The sequence below is a fragment of the Sinocyclocheilus rhinocerous genome, unplaced genomic scaffold, assembly GCF_001515625.1.
Source record: "Sinocyclocheilus rhinocerous isolate Xijiao unplaced genomic scaffold, SAMN03320098_v1.1 scaffold232, whole genome shotgun sequence".
NCBI lineage: Eukaryota > Metazoa > Chordata > Actinopteri > Cypriniformes > Cyprinidae > Sinocyclocheilus > Sinocyclocheilus rhinocerous.
Window position 1 is genome coordinate 135465 of NW_015641295.1, and position 20067 is coordinate 155531.

Below are 20067 nucleotides of genomic sequence, written 5' to 3' on the forward strand. Positions count from 1 at the left end.
GTCATAAAACTGCCTCAAAAAGAAAGAGAAGAAAGAGAAGAACGAAAACTCTCAAAGTGAGTACAGATAAACTACATAAGGTCTGCAGTCAACTACCTTCGTTTTGGTGAAAGATTTGCACACACAAAAAAAACTGTTTTTTGGACAAATTAAACTACAATATAAGGCCTGACTATAGTGGATATCTGCATATTCAAAAAACAACAACAAACTGCCAGCAACTGTCAGAATATTTGAACAATGACTGAATCATTGAGTCTGAGAGAGAGAGAGAGAGAGAGAGAGAGAGAGAGAGTATCTGATAAGGCACAGCAGGAGACTGTGAGATACACAAAGCCCTGATAGTGAAACATCTCCTCTGCCCTTCTTCTCACATCAGCTTCCGCTGTCTTATCAGCCGCTTGCATGACTAATTATTAGCTCATTATTAGTGCTCCCTAAAGCATGGCCTCACTGCAGCCGCCTGAGTGACAGAGTTATCAGGGAGGGAAGAGGTGGAGCAGAGGAGTCAGGATGGTCAGTTTCTAAAAGCAGCCGCTAATCATGTGATGTGAGATAACCGTGTTCTAGTGCTCCCTCTCAGACAGCATCTCAGACCGCGCTATCTGCTCCGCCAGGCCTGCCCTGATTCGTCTCAGGGATTTGCTTCTTGTAGAAATTCTGACAGTTGAAGTTGAAATCATGAGAAAACCAACTATTTTACGAGATAGTGATTTGGTATGAATTTGTATGATGTGATTCATACAGGAACATATGGTTTTTAGGGGAAAAAACAAAACAAAACAAAACATGAATGTCATGAAAGCATGAAAGCGCACCACTAAACATAACCAAATTCAGATGAAAACATGCACATTTCTACAAATTAGCCATTAATTCACTAAAACATAAAATAGTTATACATTGCTATGAGGGTGTGTTGGATCTTCTTGTTTCCACACTTTGACATAAAAATAACATATGTACTGTCAAAATGAATAGAAATGATTCAAATTTTCTTTTAAAAAGATCTTAGAACTGTTGTAATCTAATATTACTATTACTTTCTTGCACATATTTATACCATGGTATAATACAACAGTTTTCTTTTTAAGTACCTTGCATTACTATGTAAATATATGAATACGAATCTACTTAAATATAAAGTTGTCACTCTTTTATTTTTTCATTCTTATTCATTAATATATTTTTTATGCATTATCGGTCAAAACCAAGATCTCAAATTAGGATAAACTGAGTCAAAAAGATGTGATGAACTGCAGTAAATATTTCGTTTAAAAACAATTCAAAGATTCAAATGAATTAATGAATCATTAACATTACAAACAAACAAATGTAAATTAACTGTCTACATGAACTGGAATTGAATTAATGCAATTGATTACTGAACATTTTATTTTAACTGGTTCATTTACAGTAGACAAAGGTAAATGATGCCTCTTCATTTAAATGAATCAGACATACAAGAAAGGGAAAATGTAATGACAAACTGCTCATATTAGTATATGATTATACAAGTATATGAATTTTAGTATTATCATTTTCATAAATGATTAAAGTAGCTCATTTTCGATTATTAGGTACACTTTCATATTCATATACACTAGCAAGCTGTCAGTCTAGAGACGATATTGAGGGGGAAGCTAGCTGTCTTTAGCTGTTTGATTCAGTACTCAGGATTGTGTGAAATGACAATGAAAGGTCATGTGACTGGAGTGGGATTGTGTCGGGTTCCTGTCTTCAAAGCCGATCCGCGGCTCTTTCTCAAGGCCCTGTGAGGTGACGGGCCATTTGTATGTAAGGCGTGAGTGAGGTGAGAATGGAGCTCATTCACACCTGATGGGCAGCTCTGGGAACCTTTCCCCAAATCAGCCTGAGGGTCAATGGATCATTACAGTCCAGTGTGTTTGCCCTAAACCCTCCACCATCACACACACACACACACACACACACACACACACAGACACACACACACACACACACACACAGACACACACACACACACACACACACACACACACACAAACAGTAAGTTATATTTTACTTTAGGAAAATGAAGCCTTATGACTATTTATCTTTTGTCATTGTTATATTATTTTCATGCAAAGTAAGCACACATCCCTCACTTTTTCCTCTCATTTCTGTAATAAAAAACACACAATTATTTATAATTTAAATTGACACATATATATTTTTTTTAACTCATTGGATTACAGTATTTGTACTGAATTTATTTGTTTCATTACACTGTGTTACAGTTACAACCACCTATATTATTATTGCATTATTGTTTATTATATTATACGTATGTATTATTAATCAAAATCTACATCTCCCCAACATATTGTCATAACTGCAATGCATTAGCATGACATTTTTATTTTAAAGTATATAAAATTTAGATGTATATTTATTTTAAATTATATATAAATCATATTATTTAATCTTATCTAAAAAAATAAACAAATAAACAAACCATGCTTTACAGTAATGACACTTTGATGGGAAATGAGCATAACGCAAAATAATATCAGAATACAATAATTTGAAATGCTCCTAAAATAGACTCTATTTTCCTTATATGAAATATCTTTTTTTCAAAGGAACAAATTCTCATTGTTGTTTTACAAAAAATTGTATAGTAAACATTATCAATTTATGATTTCAATTTAAAATAATTGGATTACAGTATTTGTACTGAATGCTTATTACTAAACACATGAAATATATTGAATTTATGTATTATTAACCACAATCTACATTTCCCCACCAAATTGTCATTACTTTCCCCCTTTTTCTGTTAAAGGAGGCCTATGTATAATTTTTATTTAGATCTATTTATTTCATGCGTGTTTTAATTTAAATGATATATAAATAATATTAGATATTTTTTTTAAAGAAAATAAGCCATGTTTTACAGTAATCAGAATCTGGTGGGAAATGACCAGAAATAAGACCACAATGCAAATATTTTTTAAATGGTTCTGAAATTAGGCTTCATTTTTCTTATGCAAAATATGTTTGTTTTAAAAAAAAAAGTGAACTGCAACATGTTTTGAAAAGCAACATTGTCCTGCCTGATGGTCATGGTAATATTTCCGGCCTGTGGTCGGTTTCTCATGGCATCTTCTTGCTAAATGAACAGAATTGGCATGATAAGAGAACAAAAGAAAACAGGACTCTCAAAACGCTCTCACCCTTTGGGCCGCTGCGCTTCTATTATCACCTGTCTGTTTAATTAGGGCCTGCATTAGGAAGACTTACAGAAGGTCTGAAGCACCTCCTCAGGAAAGTGAAAGAGCAGCCTTCATTCAAGCCGCTGTTTGACACACGTCTCTGAAGAGGAAGCTGTGTCGCTTATCAAAGCCAGCGCCGTCATGTCACTTACCTGTCTACAGCGCAGGGAGTCCAATGTACTGCTCAATTACCCACCTTGTCCTGATACTGCAGGAGTTCCTGCGCTTGAGAAGAGCTCCTGATTTCAATATTTTAACCCCACTGAGACAGTTACGCTCTGTAAAAGATCTGAACATCCGGGGTCATGGCACAGAAAATCAGCACCTCTTCCTGAAGACTGACTGCTAACATACCTTCCTCTTCACATGCTTTATGAACAGATTTAAAGCAGACCAGGGCTTGTTGTCACTCTATTTACTTTTTTCTTTTAAATAGGGTTGTTTTGAAAGTCGTAACTGTACGGATGCAAGTTTTTCCACTATTTCATTTCCACTATTATTACACAGGAAAAAGATACAGATGATTTAACATACAGTGAGGTTTGGGGGCATGTTGTCACATTGTGTGGTAAGATTTCCCAATGCAACCTGCCTTTGTTTTTTCTAATGCATTCAAAAAACTCTTGCGATCCCGGGTCATTTTTGACCCAGCGGAACGTGAGCTTATAAACGAGCCATGACTTAATATTTTGGCAGCTAAAACCATATTTTGTTTGATCAGTAACTTATCATTAATGAATAAATGCACAAAAATGTCAAAGTTTTGGATGTTACTGTGTTATTACTTGGAATGTGAGCTTATAAAACAGTCATTACTTAACTAAAACCATATTTTGTCTGATTAATAACTTCTCATGAATGGGTAAATGTGCAAAAATGTCAACGTTTTGGATGTTACTTGGTTTATTACTTGGATGGTGGAGCGTGAGCTTATAAAACAGTCTTAACCTAATATTTTTTCAACTGAAACCATATTTTGTCTGATCAGTAACTTCTCATGAATTAATAAATGCACAAAAATATCAAAGGTTTGGATGTTACTGTGTTATTACTTGGAACGTAAGCTTATAAAAGAATCATAACTAAAACCATATTTTGTCTGATCAATAACTTCTCATTAACAAGTAAATGCACAAAAAAGTTAACATTTTGGATGTTACCATGTTATTACTATGTTATAACTATAATTGCAGAAATTCCTTGAAAAACCACTTTGATGCAAGAAAAAAAAATTGTTCTTCGATATTCATGAGAAATGCTATTTGAATATATGTCATATGAAATTTAGACGAATGTAATCATCTCTACTGAAATTAAAAACAAGCAAATAAATGCAACATACAAATATCAAACCTTTCTTCTGGTCAAAAAACCTTTTAAGTTGAAACTTTTTCATTTAAAATCAAACGTACTATATATGGTCAATCAAATGTATTATAATATATAGATGACTCTATATGAAAATGTGTCTGTTTGACTTTATACTGCTATGTGGTAAAAATATATGGTCAAGGTTTAGTTATACTGTAAATTGTTTTAGTTTAGAAGACAAAAGTCACAATTGTATTCTAATTTAAAAGGAGTTTGAAGAATGTATGCGTCGGTAAGATTTTTTAGATTCAAGATTTTATTTGTCACATACTCAGTTATATATATGATACATAACCAGAAGTAAATCTTTTTGAATGAAGTCTCTTATAGTACTGTATCGGATCAAAACTACTTTACTTTTACTTTACTTTTAGTCATTTAGCAGACGCTTTTATCCAAAGCGACTTACAAATAAGAAAAAGTAATTAAAACTAAAAGCTAAAACTCTATAAATACTATATATATACACACATAACTACAGTTAAAAATATTGTGAAATTTTGTTACATTGTAAAATAATTATTTTCTATTTTAAAATGTAATCATTGTAATATGCTGATTTGGTGCTCAAGAAACATTTATTATTATCCTCAATGTTGACAACAGTTGTGCTGCTCAATATATTTGTGGAAACTGATAAAAAAAATTATTTGATGAATAGAAAGTTTAAAAGAACAGCATTGATTTGAAACCTTTGTAACAAGTCTTCATTGTCACGTTTGATCAATACAATGCATTCTTACTGAAAAGTAATTTTTTAAATAAAGCAATAAGCCAGCTAATAACAGCTAAGGGGCGTTGTTAGGCACGACGCGAAGCGGCTTTTATAAAACGGTTATTCCATATACGTAGTAAGGTTTCACAGAATAAAACAGAGCAAATAAAGTGTAATGCTATTAATAAAAACAGTATTCTTCCACCAAACAATGTAGTTCCTCAGAAACAGTTGTGGTTGCAACAAAGTGGTTGCCGAGCAACAGACAAACGTAAACAAAGGTGTATGTTTGTAGTGTAATTTACAACAGCTTCGAACGAGGCTCAGCCAATCAGAATCAAGGACCGGAACTATCCGGTTTATAAAGAAAGATTGGTAACAGTTTAGTACAGGGACCAATTCTCACTGTTAACTAGTTGCTTATTAGCATGCATATAATTAACATATTGGTTGTTTATTAGTATTTATAAAGCACATATTCTGCATGACTACGTTCTACATCCCTAATACCCAATAGCTAAACTTAACAACTGCTAACTATTAATAAGCAGCAAATTAGGAGTTTATTGAGGCAAAAGTCACGGTTAATTGTTTGCTAATGACGAGAATTTGACTGAAAGATCTTATTTATCCCACACTTTTGAACAGTAGCGTATATGAAAGCAGAAATGCAGGTTAAGAAATGAAGGTAAGTGTCGGTTGTTTTGAAGTGCTGGCTCGACCGCCATCTGCCTGATCTCTAGACAGGCGTCTGCCTTTGCATTGAGGGCCAAAAATGTGCAAGCGGAATTAGCATGACTGTTGAAGAAAGAGAGAGGAAACTCTTGCCTGCGCTCACACTTTCCTCTCTCACCTCTCACCATCCGTCCCTTTAGGATCAAGGTGACACTTTCTATTCAAGCCAGAGCCGTAGAGAGCGACTATGTGAATCACGGACGATGCTAATGTGCCATCAAAGCAGGATCAAAGGCAATAAGAGCCATGACTTCCACCATGAATTATCATAATGGACGCCTCACCTGAGAGCGTCTTCAGAGACGGGCCGAGGAACGTAACCTCTGCTCCTGCGCTTTAACCTTTGTGACTGACGTAACATCACGGGAAGAGCGTGGCTGCTCAAGCTGCCATCTGTGTGGAATCAGAGCGTTCGCAGCTAAGTGTCGAAGCTAAGCCGGCTGTGGAGAGACGTTTCCATCGGGGGTCATAGGAAGCCCGTTTGTCCCGCTGGTTTTAAAAGGCACATGTAATTTGCAGTTCTTGAACGGGACGGGTACGAGCATGACTCTTGCTCAGGAGGGGGTGACTCCTGTGCTACCGAGGGTCCGTCTAGCTCCTGCTAAACGATCACAGTTGGACCCGCGCATGCTCCAGATGTTGACTTGTGAGAAACATAATAAGGGGTAATGATTGAGGGAAGAGACCACCAGTCCCTATTTTGAATTGCATAAATCTTTGGTAGATGAAAGCAGCAGGACTTTATCATTTGCCCTGTGTCATTATGGGTAATTGGGGCTTCAGGGTAGAAGAGAGGTCACATTCCTCGTCTCAGTGCAAAAGTTTTGTAAAAGAATTGTGGTGCTGGAGTTATTTAGTATGCTTTCTGTTTTATCCTGTTTACTGACCTTACATAAGTGAAGAGGTTCAGAATGTTTAGTCTGTGATAACAAGTATGATATGCTGAAAACTTGCTCTAAACATATCAGACAAGACCAGAAACTTGAGAAACTAAGACTGTTTTGACAACATTTGTTGTCTGCAGTTTGCATATCTGCATCACATATTCAGTCCAATAACCTTGAATGAGAAAATATATTGTTTATAATCACATACAAGAGCATAACAACCATTACATGTAACGTCAACTTCACTTTTAGGGTGTCTGTCTGTCTGTCTCTACCTGTCTGTCTGTCTGTCTGTCTGTCTATCTCTACCTGTCTGTCTGTCTGTCTGTCTGTCTGTCTATCTCTCTCTGTCTGTCTCTCTGTCTGTCTGTCTGTCTGTCTGTCTGTGTGTCTATCTGTCTGTCTGTCTATCTCTACCTGTCTGTCTGTCTGTCTGTCTGTGTGTCTACCTGTCTGTCTGTCTATCTCTACCTGTCTGTCTGTCTGTCTGTCTGTCTCTACCTGTCTGTCTGTCTATCTCTACCTGTCTGTCTGTCTATCTCTCCCTGTCTGTCTGTCTATCTCTACCTGTCTGTCTGTCTATCTCTCCCTGTCTGTCTGTCTATCTCTACCTGTCTGTCTGTCTATCTCTCCCTGTCTGTCTGTCTATCTCTACCTGTCTGTCTGTCTATCTCTCCCTGTCTGTCTGTCTATCTCTACCTGTCTGTCTGTCTATCTCTCCCTGTCTGTCTGTCTATCTCTACCTGTCTGTCTGTCTATCTCTCCCTGTCTGTCTGTCTATCTCTACCTGTCTGTCTGTCTATCTCTCCCTGTCTGTCTGTCTATCTCTACCTGTCTGTCTGTCTAAATAAATAAATAAATAAATAAATACATACATACATACATACATACATAAATAAATACATAAATAAATAAATAATAAAGATAAAATAAAACACCTACACTTCATTGTAATAATCATATTTTATTTCATTATTAATTTATTTACTATAAATATTTTATTGTATGTAAATAAAAAATATAATTTTATATTTTATTTTTATCTTTATATTTTATTTTATTTATTAAATAATCATATTCTAATTATTATATTATATTTATTTATTTATTCATTCATCTATCAGAAATAATCATATTTTAAGGGGTTTGTTTTGTTTGGCCATGATGTAGAAAAAAATTGCATTTCATTATTTATTTATTTTACTATAATCATTAAAACATTAGATATAATCACTATAATAATGTTTGTTTAATTATATATCATTATATATCTTTATATTTTATTTGTTGTTTTAAATCATAATCATATCATAATCATTATATTTATTTATTTATTATAAATAATCATTATATTTCATTACAATGATATTTTTTATTTCTGTCCTTTCTTTCTATAATTAGAAATAATTAGTTTTGTTTTGTTTTGTTTGGCCATGGCACAGAATAAAATGCAGCTGGCCATGTAAACAGGGATGAAAACTCTTTCATCAATTACTCACCCTCATGCTTTGGGAAAAAAAGGAAGAAGAAGAAAAATGTATTTTTGAAAAAACAAAAAAAAAGTTTCAACTTTTCCATTCAGTAAAATCTCTGGACTTATTAACTTTCACTGTAGGGGAAAAAACCCAATGAAAACTATCCCTTTAACACCCAAGCATAAGCTTTTGCCAACTTATGGCACTGATTATTCAAATGACAAGCTTTCATTCTGTGATGATTAGCGTCCACTTACCTATATTTAGTAAATCAGTCTGCTGGACAAACTTTCTGTCAACTAATTAATATTCACAAGCCACATATTCATGTCAAAGAGTCAGTCATCAGCAGTGAAGGGCTAACCTCATGTGTAGAAAACTGCTAGCGCCTGTTCATAAAACACAGCTGCTAAGTAAACACTTTTCTGCAAGAAGCTATGCTAATCTTTAAGCAGTAATGCTTATTTAAAGCAGCGGGGTTTGAGGCTGTTCCAGAGTCTTCAGGAACAAAGCTCCCCAAATGTCAAGAGGGGTGCTGCTGAAAAGAAACGATAATAAGAGGCTGTCCAAGGCTCTGCGGGGCTTTGTCCTCTTTTATTGTCCTTTATTGCGCCATTGGTTACCCTGAGAGTCTCACCCTCAAATATATTTGACTCATCACCAACAAAATTGCTGAAATGTGGGGAAAGGAAAGCTGGTTTGGCTGTGTTTGCTTCTGGCTGCTGGGGAGGGGCTGACCACCGCATGCAATCTGTGGGGGTTTCGTCTCCTCCTTTTGTTTTGTGACATGAGGTTTTGCAGCAACGACTGGACGAACAGGCTCCAGTAAATCACAGCTGAGCTAAATTTAATGCTCAGTTTGTCTGGGGACGCATGTGTGCCTGAGTAAGAACCAAGAGAGAGAAAAAGAGTTTTAAAGCGGAGCTGTCATTCACTACTACTGTCTGTGCATCAGCTTTCCTGTGTGTGTGTGTGTGTGTGTGTGAGAGAGAAATCTGGGACTGACTCTGAGGAAAATACACAAACACATGCTTATTATTAATAATACTATTAAAAGAAACATCTACCATCTCTGACTACTCACAAATAAAATCATACATTCTCCTGTGAAAACGAAGTAGGGCCTACACTTCCACTAGCATTACTTTAAAATAAGTACTTATTATGGTAAAGATATACTTAAGTGTGAACTGAATGTGCTCTTAAATGCATGCAATCACTAATTAAATAAGAATGTATTACACCGCAATGCATCTAATACTTGTGTAATACTTATTAAATTTGAGGTGCTGATATAGTGGCACATCACACTTTCTCACAAAATATGATGTGAATTTCATAGCATTTTTGCTTTCGACAGTCATTTGTAAGGTGAAAAAGTAATCTTCATTTGAGCCAGCTTACAATTCTCAGCTGATTTTCGCATGTCTGAATGATTCTGAAGACATTATGAATCCTGATTCCTATCCTGATTTCAGGTTCGATTTCTGATCAGTGACAGAAGAAAATACAAAAATAACCCAGATTTTTTCTGATACATCTGGAATATTTACAGATTACAGATTTTGTGGATTCTTCATCCAAAAAAAAAAAAAAAGTTTTTATTGATATTTTTGAACTTAGTATTATCGAATTAGATAATATTAGGCCTTTTGTGCAAATCAGCAGAATTTTTTTTAAATATATTTGTAATTACACCTTTGCTATGATTAAGTTGCAATTTAGTGCATTTAAAATATATGAACTTTAAATGTAATATCTAATAAAACACTACAGTTATAATTATAAAGTACTTTATATATGATTTTGTATGTTAAAAATAAGTGTACTTCTTTAAAGCACAAACAAAAGTTTATTAAAAAAAAAAATGTAAAGTGTACTTTAAAGTAAAACCGTTAATCTGACATGACTATAAAGCATATTTTGTAAAGTAAAAAAAAAAAAGAAATGCCATGAAAGTGGCATTTTATTTCATTAATATATATATATATATATTTTGTAAATAACATACTTTCAAGATTTGAAGTAAACTACAAATGCACATTCATTTCAATTAAGTGCACTTCTTTACACAAAAGGTTATTAACCTTACTTAAGCGAACAAATCAAGCGTTAGTTCTGGCAGGTCACGTCAGTCAAGACATACAACACCTATCACTGCATAAGGTCTATTCAGTATTATTCAGCAGCTTTATTGCATGCTCAGGAGCAAATTACCCTTCTCCATCCCCAGCTCCTCCTTTCGTCACAGTCAGGACTTGGCTTTCTGATATTCCTCGTTTTCCCAAACCAGACTCCTTTTATCTTGAATAATGTTGTTACACTAAATAGTCATCAAGAACATTCATGATATCTGCTACATTCATATTGGTTCTGTTCTGTTTAGTTATCGCTGCTCTCTCTGCTCATTCATGTTAGGCTGCATGGATGGGCAGAGAGTTTGCTAACTGCAACGCCACCACTCTGACCGAACATCTAGATCCGGGTCTAAATGAACTGCTTGTTGCTCTCCTAACCTGGTTTTTGACTTGCGGCAGAGAGTCTGAGCCACACTGCAGCTTATTCTGGCCAAGTGCCGCCCACTTAGACAGGAAGAAAAGTGATCAATCACAGCTCTTATTGTTCACGTTTATAAAGTGAACACACCACCGTTAGCCAACACCTGTCAGACATAAATCAGTGTGCTACTAGGACATTATGTACAATGAAACAATCTATCATTTTCTACTGAGTTTTCCACTTTGTCACGACGTGAGCGCGGCGCAGACAGGAAGTGACCGCCCTTCCCTCTCTGCTTGTCCACTTGCTCAGTCCATCCTCCTCTTAACTCATGGTGGCTGTCTGATTTAATGATAAGAATCTCATTATGATAGAAATTCTAATTAGAACAATTTTCTTATTGAAATCGTTTAGGATTTTTAAACAAGTTTCCTACAGTCTTTGTAATTAGACTGCATGAGAATCGTAAGACATGGCATAAAAATTATAGCATTAAATTTACAAATTTCATGATTTAAACTGACTTTAAATATATGAAAAAAATACACATGGCATTAAAGTTCAGTTTGATTGTGAACTGGTACAAACTGTCCATTTCAATTAATTTGTCATGTATTTGTGAAAAATATATAGAGGTAAATGCTGTTTATTGTTATTTATTTTTCTAATTGGCTTATATAATTGAAAATGATTTAAAATAATCCTTCATGCTCATTTACTGAAAACAGTAGATTTTTACTGTATTTTACATTAAATTATTTGAATTTACTAAGTCTGTTTCATTGAAATTATGATTCCTCCGATTAGAAGAAAATCGCCCTTTAAACCATTTCAAAGCAAATAATATAGAAATACCGAGATATGTAAAGAATATTGTCAAAAATGTAAAAAAAGTAGTTTTGTTTCTCTACAAAATAAGTCTGTTCAAACATTCTTAGTTTTATTTTTAAAATATATATTTTTTCACTCTGTTGACGATGACAGTTTGCGGTTTTCATGACTTCAGTCGTTAAAGGACTTTTGTTTAATACAACAAAAAGTACTTGTTTAGTTTGTTTCCCATCTCAGATTCCATGGAGAACCGTTGCAGTTTAGCCGTTGAGTCCTGATTGCTGATAAACTTCTGAAAACATTCCCGGTAGGCTTGTAGAGCTTTAGTATCACGCTTTATAGTTGAAGGCTGACATATGGCTAACAGGTCCTCAACAGTGCTGCATGTGTGTGTGTGTGTGTGTGTGTGTCCTGCTCAGGTATTATCAGTTGAGTTGTAAAGCAGCAGAAAGGTTGCGACCAAAGTCAGCGAGGTTCAGTTTCAGCGCTCACTAACTTCTCTACCGGCTCTTTTGTGTGGGGTTGTTTTGATCAGACACCGTCAGCGTCTGTGCTGCAGACAGTAGCTTTACAAAGAGCCCCTCATTGAGGACGGCCTTCGTTACAATGGCGGGCCGTTTGTCTGTGCAGCTGGGAGTCATGGGAGTACAGAGTGAAGTCATAAACTTCAATCAGTAACAGCACAGATGCACAGCGCTCGGACCAACATCAACGACAAGTTATTACTGTTGAGGGGATCCTGTATGGTCAGCCAGTCGTAATCGCAAAATAAAACCAACTTTGTTTACCAAATAAATGAATAATGGACATATTGTTAACAAGTTATAAGACAAAAAAAACAAGTTATGTAGGAATATGTTTGCTTGGGGCAACTGAGCATCAATATTAGATTGCATGAGAATTTGTAGCATTCAATTCCTTACATTATTATGATTTCAAAGTTGACATTAAAAATATGAAAGCAAGATATACATGAGATAAGGACTTTTTCTGAAACAGTACAAATTTTTTTGATGTATTCAAATATTTTGTAAAAATATATGGAGGTAAATGTTGCTTATAATATAAGGAATAATTGATGATGGGCCGTTGAATAAGTAAGGAATAATTGATGACGGGCCGTTGAATAAATAAGGAATAATTGATGACAGGCCGTTGAATAAGTAAGGAATAATTGATGACGGGCCGTTGAATAAGTAAGGAATAATTGATGACGGGCCGTTGAATAATTAGAAAATAAATGCACACCCGAGGTGGTGACGCGGCCACTATGCCATTTTGCGGCAAAAACACTGAAATAATTTGTCGTTTTTACCTTGTTGTTTTCTATATTTATTTGCTTGGTCAGATTCGTTGAGGGTTTTGGTTCTTTTGCTGTTGTAGGCTGTAAGGATCTTTGAAATAACTGAAATTGTTTGGTCAAGTGATATGAACATGTAATGCGGTCAAGACCTGCCTGGAACTACTTAGCTGTGCGTTTCCCTGAAAATAATTGCACACCTTAGAAAGTTCGTCAGCCAATCAGATTCAAACATTCAACAGCTCCGTAGTATAATATTATTTATTTGAAGATTAATTGAAAATGATTCAAAATAATTGTTATATTCACTTACTTCTACTCATTCATTAAAGGCATGCTGTAATTATTTTGAAGCAGATTTTTACTGTATTTTACATTAAACAGTTTGAATTGTTTTGGCTACAAGGTTGGTATTGTTGAAATTAGGATTCCTCTGATTGGAAAAAAACAAAAAATAAAACAAACAAAAACCCTATTTAACCACCAATATCCAAAAACAGATTGCGGAACGTTGCAATCAGCCAATCAGAGTCAAGTATTCCAGAGAGCTGTGTGCTGAAAAGGTCTTTTATTTGTTCACTTAATATTGGAATTACTGCAATTATGGGTTACTCATTACTAGCAAAAAAACATTCATATGTGTGTCAAATTTGTACAAACATCCACATCAAGTGTTTTGATTCTGCAACATCCATAACATTTATAATTGTTTTAGTGTTCACCAAGATTTTTATTTACTTATGAGCAATTACACATTTTCAACTAGTAAACTTCATGAACTTCTAATTAGAAATTGGAAACAATTAAAAAAAATGTTTTTTAAACTTTATCACCTGATTGTCATGTAACAACCAAAATGGCAGCAGCCTCAAGAGTTAAAGGCAGTTAATATTCATACAGTATCATATTTAGTGGCACACTTTCTTTGTTCTCAGCTACTTTAACCAGAGTGAGATGAACCGATTAAAGGGCCAGTTCACTTAAAATAATAAAAATGCTGTCATCATTATTCACTTTATTTTCCCCCCCCGTGTAACTAATACACACACACACACACACACACAAGTAAAAATTGGTCAAATAATGAAACTCAATGTTGTCTTGGACCCCACTGAATTTTACTTTCAATGTATGGACAAAACCGGACCCTATTGCATGCATGCATTGAATGAATGAATGAATAAACTTTGTGTCATGAGTTTTGCAGCTGAAATAATCAGCTTTAGTTGAGGACATGAACTTCTCGTACAAACAAACAAAATTTCAGGAACAAAATGATGTAAAAATGCAATTATGTTTTAAAAAGGCTGTTGCAAAATCTAAACATTTGATGTTTGTTTGGTTGCCTCAAGTGCTGCTTGTAATCGACTCGAGGGGTCAGTCGGATTGGCGCAGCACACACAGGTCAACAACAACAAACCTTTATGTGACCCTGTCGTGAGACGCGTTCCTCTGCACACACATGAAGAGGGAAAAGGAAACTCTTTCCAGGGTCCGTTCCCTGAATGGGCCGATCGCCGTGGCAACAGGATCGCTTCATCAGTGGAAGTGAACAGATGGTGGGTGTGCAACAGGCAACATATGTTCCAATGAGCCGAGGCCATTACTACAGATGGAGGGTGGGAAGGAGGCCGGCTCTGAAACATAACCCGACATTTCCTCCTCATTTGGCAGCGCATTGTTTTGTATTACAAAGAGAGATTAGCCCGAAGCAGTGAATAGCAGCGCAAAATCTCTTTAAAGGCAAATTACTAAGAGTCCCTCGCATTTCTTCACACACTTTACTTAACCAAGCTAGGCGAAAGGGCCGTATTTCATGTGGTGGTCTGGGACAGAGGAGGGCCGTGCTGTTCACGGTGACTGATATACAGCTCTCTTGTTCCCCTTGAGAGAGGCAATGCCACTTCTGAGGAGGTGGGGACGCTTCTGCATGTCTTGGCTTGACATGCCTCCACAGACAGCAACAGGTCACTGCTGCAACAGCAGCATCCAAAAAAACCCTACGTTTAACACCAAAACTGACCCTATATATTTCTTTAAAGGGATAATTCAGCCAAAAATGAAAATTTTGTCATCATTTATGCACACTCGTGTCATCAAACCTGTATGACTTTCTTCTGCAGAACACAAATGTTTTTGAAGGATGGTGCTGAATGTTACCACTGACTGCCATTATATGGACAAACCAATCCCGTCCAAAAAAAAAAGAATCAATAAAATAAATAAATAATAATAAAAATTAAATAATTCAACCCTGTGTGGCTTTCTTCTGCAGAACATAAAATATATTTTGAAGAATGTTGTTAACCAAAAAGTTTTTGTTACCACTGACTGCAAATATATCGACAAACAAATCCAATCCCATCAAAAACAAAACAAACGCAAAGCGCAAAAAAGTTTTGTTCCATTATATGGACAAAACAAAAAACAAATGTTGTCAAACCAGTATGGTTTTCTTGTGCAGAACACAAAAGCACTAAAGATATAGGTAACACATTATTTTAAGGTGTCCTTGTTACACATGTTACATGTACTTACTATTATAATAATTAATTATGCATAAATGCATTCAAGTAACCCTAAGCCAAACCCTAATCCTAACCCTAACCATACAGTAAATACTGTACATGTAGTTAATAAATATTACTCAGTACTTAAATGTATAATTACTCTTTAACAAGTGTGACCAAGATATTTTGAATAATGCTGGTAACCAAAAAGTTTTGGTAACCACTGACTGCCAGTGCCAATATATGGACAATCAAATTCAATCTAATACAAAACAAAAGCAAAACGTCTTGGTTACTACTACTGCCATTATATGGACAAAACAACCCAATCACAAAACAAAACAAAAAACACGAAACAAAACAAAAAACAAAACAACTAATGTTGTCAAACCTGTATGTTTTCTTCTGCAGAACACAAAAGATATTTTGACGAATGTTGTTAACCAAAACGTATTGTCTACCATTGACTACATGGACTATCCAATTCAATCTAATACAATACAAAACAAACAAAACAAAACAAAACTTTCTTCTGCAGAACATAAAACAACGTTTGAAAAAAATGTTTTGGTTACCACTGACTGCTGTAATGTGGACAAAACAAAAAACAAACAAACCAGTCTTAAACAAAACACAGAGTCATTTCTCAAAATATCTTCTTTTTTGTTCCACAGATGAAAGTAACTCATACAGGTTTAGATCAACATGAGGGTAAATGAAGACAGAATGTTGTTCCAAACTTGTGCTGTTATTTTTAAGGTGGAACACAAAGGGAAACATTTAGCAGAATCTCCATGAGTTCTGAAATCTGATTTAAATTCAGATTCAAAATCTGTCTCTGATATAATTGAATCTAGAATGCCACTGGTTCTTTGCAAGCAAACATGATGAGACTGTTAAAATATGAAGAATGAAATTTCACATAACTTCAATTTCAAACTGGTCCAGACATAAAGCTATTGAATCAAACAAAATGATTCCATGGTAACAATGACGTCTTTGAGCCCTCTTTAGAATTCTGAAGTAACAATTTGGGTAAGAAGTACTTATTCAAATTTGACAATTTATTAATTTGACAAATTCCAGGAAGGCTGTTCCAACAGAATTTTCGAACAATTTATCTCAGTAACCAAAAAGACAAATAAACAAAATTGTGACCACATTTGCAGGCAAAGAACACTGTCTAGTGTCAACAGTGTAGCAATGTATGAGATGTAGCTCACACAGAAGTCACTTTCAAACCAAGCCGCTTTCTATTGGTTGATGTGACAAATCCATGCGACCAACACTGTGAAATCTACAGAGGAAATCCATCACCCTCGCGCAAAATTTCTGATCACATGGATTCCAGCTGAGATGACTGGATTTCACAGAAATACGCCATGAATGTAACCAGTAAATGTTACCTAACCTTACCCTAATGTAACATTGTGTAATATATATTGACAAAAACATAAACAGTAATGTTATAAAGTTCATTATAAATTTACGTATAACAAACATACGTTTTTAAGATAGATGACATTGGATATTGTAAGGTCTCTCTATATTATAGGCAGCTTTTCGTCACAAGGCCTGCTATTAAACATTTTTTTTCCTAAGTTAAAGAATGAAGTTCAAATCACAGTAACTTTTTTTTATTGCTACAACTAGCTATTGTTCTCTACATTGGCATGTTGATATAAGACATGTCAGTAAGAAACAAACAGATCTATGAAAGTTTGTAAGCATAAGTCATGAGAATCGCACGCAGAGTTTTGTACCTAGTCCAAAAACAAAATAACTAACAACACCAAAAATAAAAAAAGAGTTATTTTTTTTTCCAGTAGTTGTCTATTTTTCTTGTGTTGGTTTGTATCTTGGTGTGAGTCCACATAACAATTACGGCGAGAGTAAATCTGGGGCCAGTTCCTGAGTTTTACAGTCCTCTATTCATAGCTGCTGCCGTAAATATCAGCGGCTGTATATGTGTTCAGTACGCCTCAGTATTTTTAGACTCATGCAAAGCCATTTTCAAGCAGTGGTCTCTTAAGAAAGATAAGTTCTCACAGTAATTCATAACACTACCTGATGCTGCAGTAATATTAGACTGCTGGTTTTTTATTTTTTGGGGTCAGGAAGCAATTATAGACCTTCGGAGACAGTGACAGTGGGTCATTTTTAAGTACGGAACAACTTTATGTTTTGACTCAGAAACCAAAAGTCGCGGGAGGGTGGTTATTACAGAAAACAGATCTAACAATCTGTAATTATCATCATTACCATCATCATAAAGCAAACATGTCAATGTCCTTGTGGTGTAAGATTACATTATTTTCATGAAACACAACAGGTTAGGTTTGGGGGTCCCCCAATTGAAACTTGAGTCCAAAACAAACAGTTTATAGTGTCATAAGAAATACTTATACTTGTTATACACTACTTTTCAAAAGTTTTTTAAATACTTTTATTCATCAAGGATGCATTAAACTGATCAAAAGTGACAGTAAAAATCTTTTTTAAATAAATGCTGTTGTTTTAAACTTTCTATTCATCAAAGAATCCTGAAGAAAAAAAACGTATCACTATTTCCACAAAAATATGAATCAGCACAACTTTTTAAAAAATTTTAATAATAATAATAGATGTTTCTTAAGCAGCAAATCAGCATATTAAGATGATTTCTGAAGGATCACGTGAAACTGAAGATTGAAGTAATGATGCTGAAAATTCAGCTCTGCATCACAGGAATAAATTACATTAAAAAAAATATTCAAAAACAAAACGGGTATTTGAAATTGTTATAATATTTAAAATAAATGCAGTCTTGGTGAGCATAAGTAACTTCTTAAATTAAACTAAACAAACAAAAAAAAACGTACTCTCCCCAAACTTTTGATCGGTAGTGTATGTATTATTATAATAATTTTATTATAATAAATGTTATTATAAATTCACTTGCCAAGTATATACAGTATATATATATATTATATTATAATTATATATATATATATATATAACATTTTAAATGTTTTAAAAATGGAAGATTTTTTTTTTTTTTTGAGAAAGATTGCAGCATGAAAACTCCTTACTGAAACTGCTTTAAAAAGTGCGTTGACTGCAGTTGAAAGTCATTTTATTATTCACACACTGACCAAAATTGTTACAGCTCACAGGAAGTAGAATGTTGCTGCGCCTGCTGTTTATTTTGGGACTACAAAACATCCAAAAAAGTCTCTACTCTGTCACAGCTGAGACGGTTTTCCGCAAAACGGACCCCAGACTCAAAAGAGCATCCCCGCCTGCCCTCAATTTCCACAAGCAGAAAGTGAATATGCGAGGGACGGAGTGCCAGATAATTGTTGGCTCCATCATGCCTGCTTTCCATCCCTCCGTCTCTCTCGTGCTCTGTGAAGGAAACTGTGATGACAGCGTGCCAAAGTCTGGCTTCTTGTGGCAGCGTGTGTCCCCACAGCGCCTGCTGCAGAACAAACGCTCTGTTCCCCACCCACAGCGGGCCGGCACCCAATCACCCTCACGCTAACTCCAGCGTCAGCCCGCGGCGCTCTGACCACACGGCCATGAGAATAGAGGCTATATTTACCATTAGCACACATATACACACACACACACGCTATAATTAAACAGATGAAAAGGACAATGTGTTGCAGTGAGTGTTGCTAATCTAGTGGTTTTATTTATTTAGTTTAAAAAAGCACTGGATACACAATTGGCACCCGGTCGTGCCAGGACTGAGCAAACTGATTTAGAATCAAAGCAAAACGCTGCACAGGAAATGATTCTGTACGCTTAAAAATAACTTCATTCAGCGTTACATCTGCATAGAAACATCCCAGCCCTTTTCACTGCAGCGCGACAGTCGGGTTCCGGAAAAAAAAAATCATGTTCCTTTTCTCTGTAAGAAAACCGATGTTTAGCGATAACATATAAACCTTTTTGACAGAGCTAAACTAGCAATGACCATGCTTGGTAAGATTTTTTATGTTTTTAAAAGAAGTCTCTATGCTTACCAAGGCTGCATTATTTGATTTAAAAAATGCAGTAAAAACAGTAAAATTTTACAATATTATTACAATTTTATATAACTATTTTCAATTTTAATATATTTTAAAATGTAATTTATTCCTGTGATGCAAAGCTGAATTTTCAGCATCATTACTGCAGTCTTCAGAAAACATTCTGATATGATGATTTGATAATCTAGAATTTTTTCATATTAGTATAAATGTTGAAAACAGTTAGAAACCTATATATATAGCGAAATTCATTTTCATTCATTTTTTTCCATATGTTATACTTTACTGATGGCAATGATGGTTTCACGGTTTTCAATTTCCAATGATCCCCTACTGTCGATTTCAAATGCTTTTCAACTGCCAAAGATTCATCTGTCTGCACTTTGTTTTGCATGAGTAAATCTGTCGCCTCTATTTCCTGCTGTGCCTATATGCTCTTGCCATGCCTAGCCGAGTCACGTGTTTGTGTAGTACTGTTTTTCATTCCTGCGG